Source organism: Ranitomeya imitator, chromosome 1 (genome assembly GCF_032444005.1).
Source record: "Ranitomeya imitator isolate aRanImi1 chromosome 1, aRanImi1.pri, whole genome shotgun sequence".
NCBI lineage: Eukaryota > Metazoa > Chordata > Amphibia > Anura > Dendrobatidae > Ranitomeya > Ranitomeya imitator.
Window position 1 is genome coordinate 1,081,167,201 of NC_091282.1, and position 16,158 is coordinate 1,081,183,358.

At 40.5% G+C, this 16,158-nt stretch overlaps 2 non-coding genes across 2 annotated transcripts; both read right to left on the reverse strand.

Moving 5' to 3' along the window:
- Nucleotides 1-1,785: 1,785 nt before the first annotated feature.
- On the reverse strand, nt 1,786-1,857 carry TRNAC-GCA (transfer RNA cysteine (anticodon GCA)). The gene has a single exon. It is a non-coding gene; the product is annotated as a tRNA-Cys (tRNA).
- Nucleotides 1,858-3,823: 1,966 nt separating this feature from the next.
- TRNAC-GCA (transfer RNA cysteine (anticodon GCA)) lies at nt 3,824-3,895 on the reverse strand. Its single transcript has one exon. It is a non-coding gene; the product is annotated as a tRNA-Cys (tRNA).
- Between the last annotated feature and the right edge of the window lie 12,263 nt (nt 3,896-16,158).

A 16,158-nucleotide genomic window follows, 5' to 3' on the forward strand; every position in this document is an offset into this window, starting at 1 on the left:
AAACTTCCATGAACATATAGGTAAAAAGCATGTTTAATCTATTGAAAAAGTGCATTCTCAGAGTTGAACCAAGGACCTCTTGATCTGCAGTCAAATGCTCTACCACTGAGCTATACCCCCTATATTAGAAAACAAAAACTTTTTTTTTTTTGCATAAAACCTGAAAGATTTTTACACAGTTTTACATTGTGGTGACTTTTTATTGCTTTGATGTGCATTTTACTTTGTTAAACATAGTAACATAGTAACATAGTAACATAGTTAGTAAGGCCGAAAAAAGACATTTGTCCATCCAGTTCAGCCTATATTCCATCATAATAAATCCCCAGATCTACGTCCTTCTACAGAACCTAATAATTGTATGATACAATATTGTTCAGCTCCAGGAAGACATCCAGGCCTCTCTTGAACCCCTCGACTGAGTTCGCCATCACCACCTCCTCAGGCAAGCAATTCCAGATTCTCACTGCCCTAACAGTAAAGAATCCTCTTCTATGTTGGTGGAAAAACAAAGGACACCAAATGGATCGTTACACTGGGGACAATGAAACTATTCGGGCTTAATGACTCCCTCAATTTTGCACCCTTTCTGTAAAGATATGAAAATATAGGAGGTATAGATTTCTTGTTCATATTCCCTCCTGTTGTATGTTTTTAACTGGTGTTAGTGTGTGTCTCTATTTTTTATTTTAATTATTGTTTTCTTCTCTTTCACATAGTTTTTAATTTTAATTCATCTCCTGCGGTATGATGAATCACATCTGACCTACATATCCCAGATCTTTCTATCACTTTTTGAATGCCCTTTGAGGAATTGGGATCCTAAAATATTGAGATTTGAAGAATGAGTTATTGTCGTTGTGGTTCTACAGACATGGAAATCCGAAAAATGTTTGAATTATAAATGTATATTATAACTAGCTATTGAACCCGTTCTACGCCCGGGTGGCGAGCATTTATATTGGTATATTGTCTCCATCATGGTATGTGCTGCTCCATCCTGCGTCCCCATCCTGTCATGTGATGCTCCATCCTGCGTCCCCATCCTGTCATGTGCTGCTCCATCCTGCGTCCCCATCCTATCATGCGCTGCTCCATCCTGCGTTCCCTTTCCTGTCATGCGCTGCTCCCATCCTGCGTCCCCATCCTGTCATGCGCTGCTCCCATTCTGCGTCCCCATCCTGTGATGCGCTGCTCCCATCCTGTGATGCGCTGCTCCCATCCTGCGTCCCCATCCTGTGATGCGCTGCTCCATCCTGCGTCCCCATCCTGTCATGCGCTGCTCCATCATGCGTCCCCATCCTGTCATGCGCTGCTGCATCCTGCGTCCCCATCCTTATGTGCTGCTGCATCCTGCGTCCCCATCCTTATGTGCTGCTGCATCCTGCGTCCCCATCCTTATGTGCTGCTGCATCCTGCGTCCCCATTCTTATGTGCTGCTGCATCCTGCGTCCCCATCCTTACAGAGTTCATTAATTCAAAAAGTACAAAGAAACACAAAGGTATTTTTATTTTACAAGTCATTTCTTGGGTTTAGATTCTACCAATGTGCCACATGTATCTTTTGTAGCTTTCATTTCAGACAAAATTTCTCAAGCATTTTCCTACATTTCTTAATCTGTTTTCATATTAAGAAGGCACATCAACATGATCTTTTTTCTACTTTTCTTAAATAGTATTCAAATTAAGAAAGTACATAAACATGAATTCAGCTTGATATGGTTCTAAAACTTCCATGAACATATAGGTAAAATGGCATGTTTAATCTGTTGAAAAAGTGCATACAGGGGGCACTCGGAGTTGAACCAAGGACCTCTTGATCTGCAGTCAAATGCTCTACCACTGAGCTATACCCCCTATATTTGAAAACATAAACTTTTTTTTTTTTTTTGCATAAAAGCTGAAAGATTTTTACACAGTTTTACATTGTGGTGACTTTTTATTACTTTGATGTGCATTTTACTTTGTTAAACAGAGTTCATTAATCCAAAAAGTACAAAGAAACACAAAGGTATTTTTATTTTACAAGTCATTTCTTGGGTTTAGATTCTACCAATGTGCCACATGTATCTTTTGTAGCTTTCATTTCAGACAAAATTTCTCGAGCATTTTCCTACATTTCTTAAGTTGTTTTCATATTAAGAAGGCACATCAACATGATCTTTTTGCTACATTTCTTAATCAGAATCCACATTAGGAAAGTACATAAATATGAATTCAACTTCATATGGTTCTAAAACTTTCATGAACATAAAGGTAAAAAGGCATGTTTAATCTGTTGAAAAAGTGTCCACAGGGGGCACTCGGAGTCGAACCAAGGACCTCTTGATCTGCAGTCAAATGCTCTACCACTGAGATATACCCCCTATATTTGAAAACAAATTTTTTTTTTCTTTTTTTTGCATAAAAACTGAAAGATTTTTACACAGTTTTATATTGTGGTGACTTTTTATTGCTTTGATATGCATTTTACTTTGTTAAACAGAGTTCATTAATTCAAAAAGTACAAAGAAACACAAAGGTATTTTTATTTTACAAGTCATTTCTTGGGTTTAGATTCTACCAATGTGCCACATGTATCTTTTGTAGCTTTCATTTCAGACAAAATTTCTCAAGCATTTTCCTACATTTCTTAATTTGTTTTCATATTAAGAAGGCACATCAACATGATCTTTTTGCTACTTTTCTTAAATAGTATTCAAATTAAGAAAATACATAAACATGAATTCAACTTTATATGGTTCTAAAACTTCCATGAACATATAGGTAAAAAGCATGTTTAATCTGTTGAAAAAGTGCATACAGGGGGCACTCAGAGTTGAACCAAGGACCTCTTGATCTGCAGTCAAATGCTCTACCACTGAGCTTTACCCCCTATATTTGAAAACAAAATTTTTTTCTTTTTTTTTGCATAAAAACTGAAAGATTTTTACACAGTTTTACATTGTGGTGACTTTTTATTACTTTGATGTGCATTTTACTTTGTTAAACAGAGTTCATTAATCCAAAAAGTACAAAGAAACACAAAGGTATTTTTATTTTACAAGTCATTTCTTGGGTTTAGATTCTACCAATGTGCCACATGTAACTTTTGTAGCTTTCATTTCAGACAAAATTTCTCAAGCATTTTGATACATTTCTTAAGTTGTTTTCATATTAAGAAGGCACATCAACATGATCTTTTTTCTACTTTTCTTAAACAGTATTCAAATTAAGAAAGTACATAAACATGAATTCAACTTGATATGGTTCTAAAACTTCCATGAACATATAGGTAAAATGGCATGTTTAATCTGTTGAAAAAGTGCATACAGTGGGCACTCGGAGTTGAACCATGGACCTCTTGATCTGCAGTCAAATGCTCTACCACTGAGCAATACCCCCTATATTAGAAAACAAAATTTTTTTTATTTTTTTTTTTTGCATAAAAACTGAAAGATTTTTACAGATTTGCATTGTGGTGACTTTTTATTACTTTGATGTGCATTTTACTTTGTTAAACAGAGTTCATTAATCCAAAAAGTACAAAGAAACACAAAGGTATTTTTATTTTACAAGTCATTTCTTGGGTTTAGATTCTACCAATGTGCCACATGTATCTTTTGTAGCTTTGATTACAGACAAAATTTCTCGAGCATTTTCCTACATTTCTTAAATTGTTTTCATATTAAGAATGCACATCAACATGATCTTTTTGCTACATTTTTTAATCAGAATCCACATTAAGAAAGTACATAAACATGAATTCAACTTCATATGGTTCTAAAACTTCCATGAACATATAGGTAGAAAAGCATGTTTAATCTGTTGAAAAAGTGAATACAGGGGGCACTCAGAGTTGAACCAAGGACCTCTTGATCTGCAGTCAAATGCTCTACCACTGAGCTATACCCCCTATATTTGAAAACATAAACTTTTTTTTTTTTTTTTGCATAAAAGCTGAAAGATTTTTACACAGTTTTACATTGTGGTGACTTTTTATTACTTTGATGTGCATTTTACTTTGTTAAACAGAGTTCATTAATCCAAAAAGTACAAAGAAACACAAAGGCATTTTTATTTTACAAGTCATTTCTTGGGTTTAGATTCTACCAATGTGCCACATGTATCTTTTGTAGCTTTGATTACAGACAAAATTTATCGAGCATTTTCCTACATTTCTTAAGTTGATTTCATATTAAGAAGGCACATCAACATGATCTTTTTTCTACTTTTCTTAAACAGTATTCAAATTAAGAAAGTACATAAACATGAATTCAACTTGATATGGTTCTAAAACTTCCATGAACATATAGGTAAAATGGCATGTTTAATCTGTTGAAAAAGTGCATACAGGGGGCACTCGGAGTTGAACCAAGGACCTCTTGATCTGCTGTCAAATGCTCTACCACTGAGCTATACCCGCTATATTTGAAAACATAAACTTTTTTTTTTTTTTTGCATAAAAGCTGAAAGATTTTTACACAGTTTTACATTGTGGTGACTTTTTATTACTTTGATGTGCATTTTACTTTGTTAAACAGAGTTCATTAATCCAAAAAGTACAAAGAAACACAAAGGCATTTTTATTTTACAAGTCATTTCTTGGGTTTAGATTCTACCAATGTGCCACATGTATCTTTTGTAGCTTTCATTTCAGACAAAATTTCTCGAGCATTTTCCTACATTTCTTAAGTTGTTTTCATATTAAGAAGGCACATCAACATGATCTTTTTGCTACATTTCTTAATCAGAATCCACATTAGGAAAGTACATAAATATGAATTCAACTTCATATGGTTCTAAAACTTTCATGAACATAAAGGTAAAAAAGCATGATTAATCTGTTGAAAAAGTGTCCACAGGGGGCACTCGGAATCGAACCAAGGACCTCTTGATCTGCAGTCAAATGCTCTAAATGAGTTTGACCGGTTTATCGTATGCATTAATGAGAATGAGATCAATATGAGGTTCACGTCTGAGATACAAGATAAATCCATCAATTTTCTTGACCTTAGTATCAGCAAAAATGATAGGGGGGGTATCTCCACCAGGACTTTTAGGAAACCAACGTCCACTAATGATCTCCTTAGATGGGATAGCTTCCATCCGGGTGCCTTACGTAGAGGTATCCCTAAAGGTCAATTCCTGCGAATTAGGAGGAATTGTTCCGAGAATCATGAGTTCACGGCACAGGCCCATGACCTTAAAACTAGATTTGGGCAGAGGGGTTACCCGGGAGTGGTCCTTGATAGAGCGTGGAAACATGCGGCAGGTTGTAGTCGCCATGATCTGTTGTATCCATTGCTTGAATCGGGTGAGCCCGATGTTCCTAGGATTATTGGTATGTTTGACAACCAGTCGAGTATGGTACGTAATATTCTTAACAGACATTGGGGGATTCTTAGAGCGGACCCCGATTTGAAAGATTTTATTCCACCCACTCCTAAGATCACGTACAGAAAAGGTAGATCTATTAAGGACCGCTTGGTGCATAGTTTCTATGATAGACCCAAACCACCCGGTACCTGGCTAGATCGTAAACCGTGTGGTACCTTTAGGTGTGGAGATTGTAAATTTTGTGCATGGGTCAGGAAAGAAAAAGTTTTCAAGGGTACTGCCTCTGCTTGGGTCTATTGTATGAGGGACGTTGCGAATTGTAAAACAGAAGGGGTGATCTATATGGCCACTTGTTTATGTCCACTTAATTATATTGGTAAAACTAAGAGAGAGTTGCGGAGACGCATTGGTGAACATCTTGGTGATATAAAACATAATCGGGACACACCTGTGGCCAAACATGTCAGGATAGCTCATATGAATGATAATAGGGCTATCTCCTTCTGTGTTCTGGAGGTGGTGCGACGCAACCCACGTGGTGGGGATCTTGACAAATTGCTTCTTCAAAAAGAATGTCAATGGATATTCAGACTACGTACTCTAGTTCCGGACGGTCTGAATGAGCAGCAAAATTATTGCTGCTTTATATGAATCATTTGTTCATTATCACTAGCCAGTTTTCCCGGTATTGTTTTTTCCGGGGTCCTTCTTTTATTGTTTATTGTGTGTATCTTTTGCTGTATTTATTATAGATGTGTACGTGCTCCTGTTCAGGGTCCACTGTTTTATGTTTGAAACCAGGGATTCAAGCTTCAGGAGGCTAATTTGCATATTCCAGGTGCCTTCTGGGAGAAGCGAAGTCTCCCTAAGCTAGAAGATCGTTGGGTACAGCCGGGACCAGCTGCTTCGAAAGCATCACCAAACCAGGGATTCAAGCTTCAGGAGGCTAATTTGCATATTCCAGGTGCCTTCTGGGAGAAGCGAAGTCTCCCTAAGCTAGAAGATCGTTGGGTACAGCCGGGACCAGCTGCTTCGAAAGCATCACCAAACCGCGCGCCGTAATTTTTGCCTGTAGGACATTATTGCAAGAGAGCTTGGCTGAGTAGATTACACAAGAAGGAAAACACACAGCAAGTCAGCAGGATCTAGGAGCAACATGGCAGATGTGACAACCTACATGGTGAGCTGCAGCATGTGCTACATGTTCACAGATCGACCAGAAGAAGAATCCAATTTCACCTGTCAGAAGTGTAGACTAGTGGCCCTTTTAGAAGAAAAGGTGCGGGGTCTGGAAGAAAGAATAGCAACTTTGAAACTCATCAAAGAGAATGAAGACTTTCTAGACAGAACAGAAGCATCTCTACTGGTCACAGAAGGTGCAAAAAGTGTCAGAGAACCTCCAAAAGCAGATGAGTGGAAGCATGTGACCAAAAGAAGCAAGAAGACAATGGAGAAATCACCAACCACACAACTGAAGAACCGATATCAAATCTTTGTAGAGGATGAAGATGGCACACCTAAGAATGAAGCAATACCAGCAAGCAAAAAAGAAAAGGGCACACAGCAACAAGTGACAGCAAAAAGTACAGCCAAGAAGCAACGAAGAGTGGTGGTGGTGGGAGACTCACTACTGAGAGGCACCGAAGCAGCCATCTGCAGACCGGACATAACTGCAAGAGAAGTATGCTGCCTTCCAGGTGCGATGATCAAGGATGTGACCGATAGGATACCAAAGCTCTTCAGCTCCAAGGACGTCCACCCATTTCTTCTGATACATGTTGGCACCAATGACACGGCAAGGAAGGACCTACCGACAATCTGCAAGGACTTTGAAGAGTTGGGGAAGAAAGTAAAGGAACTGGATGCACAGGTAGTTTTTTCTTCTATCCTTCCAGTAGACGGGCATGGCACCAGGAGATGGAACAGGATCCTTGATGCAAACAACTGGCTAAGACGATGGTGCAGACAACAAGGATTTGGATTCCTGGACCACGGTGTGAATTACTGGTATGATGGACTCCTCGCCAGAGACGGACTACACCTCAACAAACCTGGGAAACACACATTCGCCAGAAGACTCGCTACACTCATCAGGAGGGCGTTAAACTAGAAGAAGAGGGGACGGGAAGAAAAACATTAGACTCGAACAAAGACGACCCAGGAAAACATACTCAGAAGGGAGGTAAGAACATTTCTAAAACAATCCACAGTGAGGAGATTGGAACAAAACAAAATCCTCTAAACTGCATGCTCGCAAACGCCAGAAGCCTGACAAACAAGATGGAAGAACTAGAAGCAGAAATATCTACAGGTAACTTTGACATAGTGGGAATAACCGAGACATGGTTAGATGAAAGCTATGACTGGGCAGTTAACTTACAGGGTTACAGTCTGTTTAGAAAGGATCGTAAAAATCGGAGAGGAGGAGGGGTTTGTCTCTATGTAAAGTCTTGTCTAAAGTCCACTTTAAGGGAGGATATTAGCGAAGGGAATGAGGATGTCGAGTCCATATGGGTTGAAATTCATGGAGGGAAAAATGGTAACAAAATTCTCATTGGGGTCTGTTACAAACCCCCAAAAATAATAGAAAGCATGGAAAGTCTACTTCTAAAGCAGATAGATGAAGCTGCAACCCATAATGAGGTCCTGGTTATGGGGGACTTTAACTACCCGGATATTAACTGGGAAACAGAAACCTGTGAAACCCATAAAGGCAACAGGTTTCTGCTAATAACCAAGAAAAATTATCTTTCACAATTGGTGCAGAATCCAACCAGAGGAGCAGCACTTTTAGACCTAATACTATCTAATAGACCTGACAGAATAACAAATCTGCAGGTGGTTGGGCATTTAGGAAATAGCGACCACAATATTGTGCAGTTTCACCTGTCTTTCACTAGGGGGACTTGTCAGGGAGTCACAAAAACATTGAACTTTAGGAAGGCAAAGTTTGAACAGCTTAGAGATGCCCTTAATCTGGTAGACTGGGACAATATCCTCAGAAATGAGAATACAGATAATAAATGGGAAATGTTTAAGAACATCCTAAATAGGCAGTGTAAGCGGTTTATACCTTGTGGGAATAAAAGGACTAGAAATAGGAAAAACCCAATGTGGCTAAACAAAGAAGTAAGACAGGCAATTAACAGTAAAAAGAAAGCATTTGCACTACTAAAGCAGGATGGCACCATTGAAGCTCTAAAAAACTATAGGGAGAAAAATACTTTATCTAAAAAACTAATTAAAGCTGCCAAAAAGGAAACAGAGAAGCACATTGCTAAGGAGAGTAAAACTAATCCCAAACTGTTCTTCAACTATATCAATAGTAAAAGAATAAAAACTGAAAATGTAGGCCCCTTAAAAAATAGTGAGGAAAGAATGGTTGTAGATGACGAGGAAAAAGCTAACATATTAAACACCTTCTTCTCCACGGTATTCACGGTGGAAAATGAAATGCTAGGTGAAATCCCAAGAAACAATGAAAACCCTATATTAAGGGTCACCAATCTAACCCAAGAAGAGGTGCGAAACCGGCTAAATAAGATTAAAATAGATAAATCTCCGGGTCCGGATGGCATACACCCACGAGTACTAAGAGAACTAAGTAATGTAATAGATAAACCATTATTTCTTATTTTTAGTGACTCTATAGCGACAGGGTCTGTTCCGCAGGACTGGCGCATAGCAAATGTGGTGCCAATATTCAAAAAGGGCTCTAAAAGTGAACCTGGAAATTATAGGCCAGTAAGTCTAACCTCTATTGTTGGTAAAATATTTGAAGGGTTTCTGAGGGATGTTATTCTGGATCATCTCAATGAGAATAACTGTTTAACTCCATATCAGCATGGGTTTATGAGAAATCGCTCCTGTCAAACCAATCTAATCAGTTTTTATGAAGAGGTAAGCTATGGACTGGACCACGGTGAGTCATTGGACGTGGTATATCTCGATTTTTCCAAAGCGTTTGATACCGTGCCGCACAAGAGGTTGGTACACAAAATGAGAATGCTTGGTCTGGGGGAAAATGTGTGTAAATGGGTTAGTAACTGGCTTAGTGATAGAAAGCAGAGGGTGGTTATAAATGGTATAGTCTCTAACTGGGTCGCTGTGACCAGTGGGGTACCGCAGGGGTCAGTATTGGGACCTGTTCTCTTCAACATATTCATTAATGATCTGGTAGAAGGTTTACACAGTAAAATATCGATATTTGCAGATGATACAAAACTATGTAAAGCAGTTAATACAAGAGAAGATAGTATTCTGCTACAGATGGATCTGGATAAGTTGGAAACTTGGGCTGAAAGGTGGCAGATGAGGTTTAACAATGATAAATGTAAGGTTATACACATGGGAAGAGGGAATCAATATCACCATTACACACTGAACGGGAAACCACTGGGTAAATCTGACAGGGAGAAGGACTTGGGGATCCTAGTTAATGATAAACTTACCTGGAGCAGCCAGTGCCAGGCAGCAGCTGCCAAGGCAAACAGGATCATGGGGTGCATTAAAAGAGGTCTGGATACACATGATGAGAGCATTATACTGCCTCTGTACAAATCCCTAGTTAGACCGCACATGGAGTACTGTGTCCAGTTTTGGGCACCGGTGCTCAGGAAGGATATAATGGAACTAGAGAGAGTACAAAGGAGGGCAACAAAATTAATAAAGGGGATGGGAGAACTACAATACCCAGATAGATTAGCGAAATTAGGATTATTTAGTCTAGAAAAAAGACGACTGAGGGGCGATCTAATAACCATGTATAAGTATATAAGGGGACAATACAAATTTCTCGCTGAGGATCTGTTTATACCAAGGAAGGTGACGGGCACAAGGGGGCATTCTTTGCGTCTGGAGGAGAGAAGGTTTTTCCACCAACATAGAAGAGGATTCTTTACTGTTAGGGCAGTGAGAATCTGGAATTGCTTGCCTGAGGAGGTGGTGATGGCGAACTCAGTCGAGGGGTTCAAGAGAGGCCTGGATGTCTTCCTGGAGCAGAACAATATTGTATCATACAATTATTAGGTTCTGTAGAAGGACGTAGATCTGGGTATTTATTATGATGGAATATAGGCTGAACTGGATGGACAAATGTCTTTTTTCGGCCTTACTAACTATGTTACTATGTTACTATGTTTGACACATTGCCTATCTTGGTTTGGCGCTATGTAGGTGCATACTTTGTTGCGCTGCTATTTTGCCACAGTGTGTGGTGTCCGTCTCTGCCTGTGTGCGCCTGCGCCTTAGTGGCCGGTGTCCTTCATATCTTCTACGCAGGCGCCGTAGTCTATCGCTTTGTTTTGGCGTTCGTTTCTATCTGTGGGCGCCTGCGCTGTAGTGGCCGGTGTTTTCTATATCTTCTACGCAGGCGCTGGAGTCTACAGCTTTGTCTCGGCGGCCTCTAGTGTATGATCGTGTGTACCTGGTTGGCCGGTTTGCCGGCTTCAATACAATGGCGCCTTTCTATACTGCACTTATGTGTGTCTGCTAACCGGATGTGTTTATGTGTATATCCTCCAAACAGGAAATCAGTGTGTTTGGCGTGGCTATTTCAGCCGGACCCGCAGGTAAGCCGGTGCAGCCCCATTTGTTGTGGATATCTTTTTACTGCCATTATAACATCTTGTCTCTCCTGATGAACACGTGTTGGGGGAAACGCGTCGAGAGTCGTTTGTGTGCCTGTAGCTGCCTAGGAGTCACAATATCGGGTTGACCACTGTTTGTCTATCATGATCACAGCAGATAAGTATTGCTCTTTGCATATTACACATTAGTCGGGCTGCTGTGTATAGTGGTTACATTTGGTGACATACTTGGACATCCGGCGTGTCATATCTGTATTTCTTTTATATGGTATTTTTCACCTTTTTGGGTGGACTAGTTAGGTTATGTGTATACTTAGGTATTTTTGTATCATAGTAAACTCTATGTGTTGATGTATTATAGGTGTGCTGTTTATGTATTATTGCTATCCCTATCTTACATCATATTGGAGGGGAGGGCCAGTTACGCTATTAAGTAAAATAACACATAGCTTCACATGATATTATCAGCCATCTGGACTCTCTTTCCTACTTTTCCTTGTAGGGGGATGGTAGGAGGTTAGGGACAGCCATCGTACGAGCGGGGGCGCCATTCTCGTTTTATCTTCTAGGGTGCCAACCTCCGCATCTAGGTAGGTGTACATCCATAGGTGTTTTTGTATTTAGTGTAGGGACACTTCACGTATATCCTGACACTCTTTATACCTAGTATAGGGTTATACACGTATGTATCACTATCTTTATGCTGTATCTTTGAATACTATCTGTGTATACCTTCTATAGATTATACTTTGTCTAGTCCACCAATCGGTTATCTCTAGAGGGAATAGCTGTCTCCCTCAGTGGATTGCCCTATTATTTGGGGCTGTCTTTTGTTTGTGGGGTTTTTCTATATGTGTTATTTAATAAAGTATCTATTTTTATGGGGTTTTTTTTCTTTTTTGTAAGCTGGATTTTTTCCCTTTTGCTATATATTATTTGTAAGCTGATCTTGATTTCTAAATGGCTGGCTTTTTATCTGGACCTATTAACACTGATCAATGGATTGAAGATGCTAATTTAGCTTTCTCCACAGACCATAGTCCGGCGGGGGTTGGTGGTTCGGTATCCATTAAAAATCTGTTTAATGATCTTTTTGTGGGTTATAAAAACAATATTAAGTCGTTTTGGGAAATTAAGGCCCTTGAAAATTATCTGAAACATAATATAGTTCCAAGTGGTTTAAGGGTCAATATCTCTCCTTCGCCAAGACTGAGTAATCCTCAGTTTATGCAGGTCTGGCAGAGAGAATCTATTGCATCCTCGTGCCGTTTCATGAAAATTTTGATTGAGGAGGAAAAAATCAATTTTGAACGAACCAGTAAGATACTGGGAGAACTTGTGGAGAAAACTTTGGCTTTCAAATCTGACCCTGAATTCACGAGGAGGGAGTCGTTGTTACAAACCTCCATTGAAAAATTCCAGACTAATATTAAAGATAGGAAACACTATCAATTTACAAGAGATTACAAGGAATTCAAAGAGAACAGGGCATATAATTTCCTGTATCCACAGCAGGGTAATCGGACTGATATTTCCTCATCAGAAACAGACAACTCTGATAGAGACAGGTCTAACTCTAGAGGGAGATGGAGACAGAGAGGAAGAGCACGGGGCAGGGGACAGAAACGCAGATGGCAAGACCGAAGTGCACATATGAGTGCCCCTATGGGGGCTTCTGGGGGTGTGCACATGCAAGGAGACACCCAGGGCAACAACATGGCCACCATGCTCAATGTCTCATCCCTACCGGGTACAGCTATGGTGCCTGCCTCTTCTTCATCATCTGTATCTTTTTTGGAGCAAAGGGTCCCACTCGGCTATCCACTGAGAAACAGAATGGTGTAAGCCGCGTGGGGTCGAATCAAATTATTAACTTGAGCAATTTTAGATTGTCATATGATGAACATAATGTGTTGCTCAAGGGCCTTAATTTTGTTCCCACAACGGTCTATAACCCATTTCACTGGGTAAAGGATGTAAATCTGTTTGCACGCAAATTAAAGTGGCATAAATTTCATTTACAGAAAGACAGAGACAAATGTGATAGTTTAGGGATTTCTGTTGAAGATTTGGATACTGTTCAAGTATTGACTGATTTGTTGGGAGAGAATGTACGTAATGAAGGATTGGGTCCCTATACGTCCCTGAAACGCAAGAATACCAGATTGCCCCCGACGGGGGGGCTGGATGCGGTTGATATCTTTCTTAAAGTGGTGGAGGAGGATCTATTGAAAATTAACCCAAAAGGTGGTTTGGATGGTCTGCCATCCAACCTTACTGGGCCCGAAATGACTGCTCTTGCGGGAATTGAGAATAATAATGAAATAGTTATTAAGCCCTCCGACAAGGGGGGCAACCTGGTTATTATGAATCATGATCAATATATGTCTATGTGTCAACTCATCTTGGACGATAAGGAGACGTATGAAATTTTGATCAGAGACCCTATACCTCGGTATATTGATGTCCTCATGGATATTTTGGTGAGAGGACGAGATCTTGGACTGCTCTCTATAGAGGAGTTCAAGTTTCTCTCCCCCGGCTTCCCCTTGATGCCTGCCTTTTATTGCCTCCCTAAGATACATAAGGGGTGTACTCCTTTAAAAGGACGCCCCATTGTATCAGGTGTTGATTCCTTGAGCCAAAATATTGGGATTTATATCGATAAAATCCTTCGTCCTTTTGTTACCTCTCTACCCTCATATTTGAGGGATACTATGGATCTATTGACCAAGCTTGAGGACATGGACATTGGCACTGACACCTATTTAGCATCTATTGATGTTGAGGCATTATACAGCAACATCCCGCATGAGGCAGGCATCAAGGGGATGGAATTCTTTCTCAATACTAGAGCCACCCAGTGTGTCCCTCATAACAAATTTGTCAGTGAACTCATGTTATTTGTTCTTAATCATAATAGCTTTCTATTTTATGGGAGGACCTACCACCAGCTCAGGGGGACGGCGATGGGGAGCCCCTGTGCCCCATCGTACGCTAATCTCTTCCTGGGCTGGTGGGAGGAGACCATTGTATTTGTTGACGGAGCCTGGTGGTCTTCCAAAATATTATTTTGGTCAAGATTTATCGACGACGTGTTCATATTGTGGACTGGGACAGTAGATGAGTTTGATCGGTTTATCGTATGTATTAATGAGAATGAGATCAATATGAGGTTCACGTCTGAGATACAAGATAAATCCATCAATTTTCTTGACCTTAGTATCAGCAAAAATGATAGGGGGGGTATCTCCACCAGGACTTTTAGGAAACCAACGTCCACTAATGGTCTCCTTAGATGGGATAGCTTCCATCCGGGTGCCTTACGTAGAGGTATCCCTAAAGGTCAATTCCTGCGAATTAGGAGGAATTGTTCCGAGAATCATGAGTTCACGGCACAGGCCCATGACCTTAAAACTAGATTTGGGCAGAGGGGTTACCCGGGAGTGGTCCTTGATAGAGCGTGGAAACATGCGGCAGGTTGTAGTCGCCATGATCTGTTGTATCCATTGCTTGAATCGGGTGAGCCCGATGTTCCTAGGATTATTGGTATGTTTGACAACCAGTCGAGTATGGTACATAATATTCTTAACAGACATTGGGGGATTCTTAGAGCGGACCCCGATTTGAAAGATTTTATTCCACCCACTCCTAAGATCACGTACAGAAAAGGTAGATCTATTAAGGACCGCTTGGTGCATAGTTTCTATGATAGACCCAAACCACCCGGTACCTGGCTAGATCGTAAACCGTGTGGTACCTTTAGGTGTGGAGATTGTAAATTTTGTGCATGGGTCAGGAAAGAAAAAGTTTTCAAGGGTACTGCCTCTGCTAGGGTCTATTGTATGAGGGACTTTGCGAATTGTAAAACAGAAGGGGTGATCTATATGGCCACTTGTTTATGTCCACTTAATTATATTGGTAAAACTAAGAGAGAGTTGCGGAGACGCATTGGTGAACATCTTGGTGATATAAAGCATAATCGGGACACACCTGTGGCCAAACATGTCAGGATAGCTCATATGAATGATAATAGGGCTATCTCCTTCTGTGTTCTGGAGGTGGTGCAACGCAACCCACGTGGTGGGGATCTTGACAAATTGCTTCTTCAAAAAGAATGTCAATGGATATTCAGACTACGTACTCTAGTTCCGGACGGTCTGAATGAGCAGCAAAATTATTGCTGCTTTATATGAATCATTTGTTCATTATCACTAGCCAGTTTTCCCGGTATTGTTTTTTCCGGGGTTCTTCTTTTATTGTTTATTGTGTGTATCTTTTGCTGTATTTATTATAGATGTGTACATGCTCCTGTTCAGGGTCCACTGTTTTATGTTTGACACATTGCCTATCTTGGTTTGGCGCTATGTAGGTGCATACTTTGTTGCGCTGCTATTTTGCCACAGTGTGTGGTGTCCGTCTCTGCCTGTGTGCGCCTGCGCCTTAGTGGCCGGTGTCCTTCATATCTTCTACGCAGGCGCCGTAGTCTATCGCTTTGTTTTGGCGTTCGTTTCTATCTGTGGGCGCCTGCGCTGTAGTGGCCGGTGTTTTCTATATCTTCTACGCAGGCGCTGGAGTCTACAGCTTTGTCTCGGCGGCCTCTAGTGTATGATCGTGTGTACCTGGTTGGCCGGTTTGCCGGCTTCAATACAATGGCGCCTTTCTATACTGCACTTATGTGTGTCTGCTAACCGGATGTGTTTATGTGTATATCCTCCAAACAGGAAATCAGTGTGTTTGGCGTGGCTATTTCAGCCGGACCCGCTGGTAAGCCGGTGCAGCCCCATTTGTTGTGGATATCTTTTTACTGCCATTATAACATCTTGTCTCTCCTGATGAACCCATGTTGGGGGAAACGCGTCGAGAGTCGTTTGTGTGCCTGTAGCTGCCTAGGAGTCACAATATCGGGTTGACCACTGTTTGTCTATCATGATCACAGCAGATAAGTATTGCTCTTTGCATATTACACATTAGTCGGGCTGCTGTGTATAGTGGTTACATTTGGTGACATACTTGGACATCCGGCGTGGCATATCTGTATTTCTTTTATATGGTATTTTTCACCTTTTTGGGTGGACTAGTTAGGTTATGTGTATACTTAGGTATTTTTGTATCATAGTAAACTCTATGTGTTGATGTATTATAGGTGTGCTGTTTATGTATTATTGCTATCCCTATCTTACATCATATTGGAGGGGAGGGCCAGTTACGCTATTAAGTAAAATAACACATAGCTTCACATGATATTATC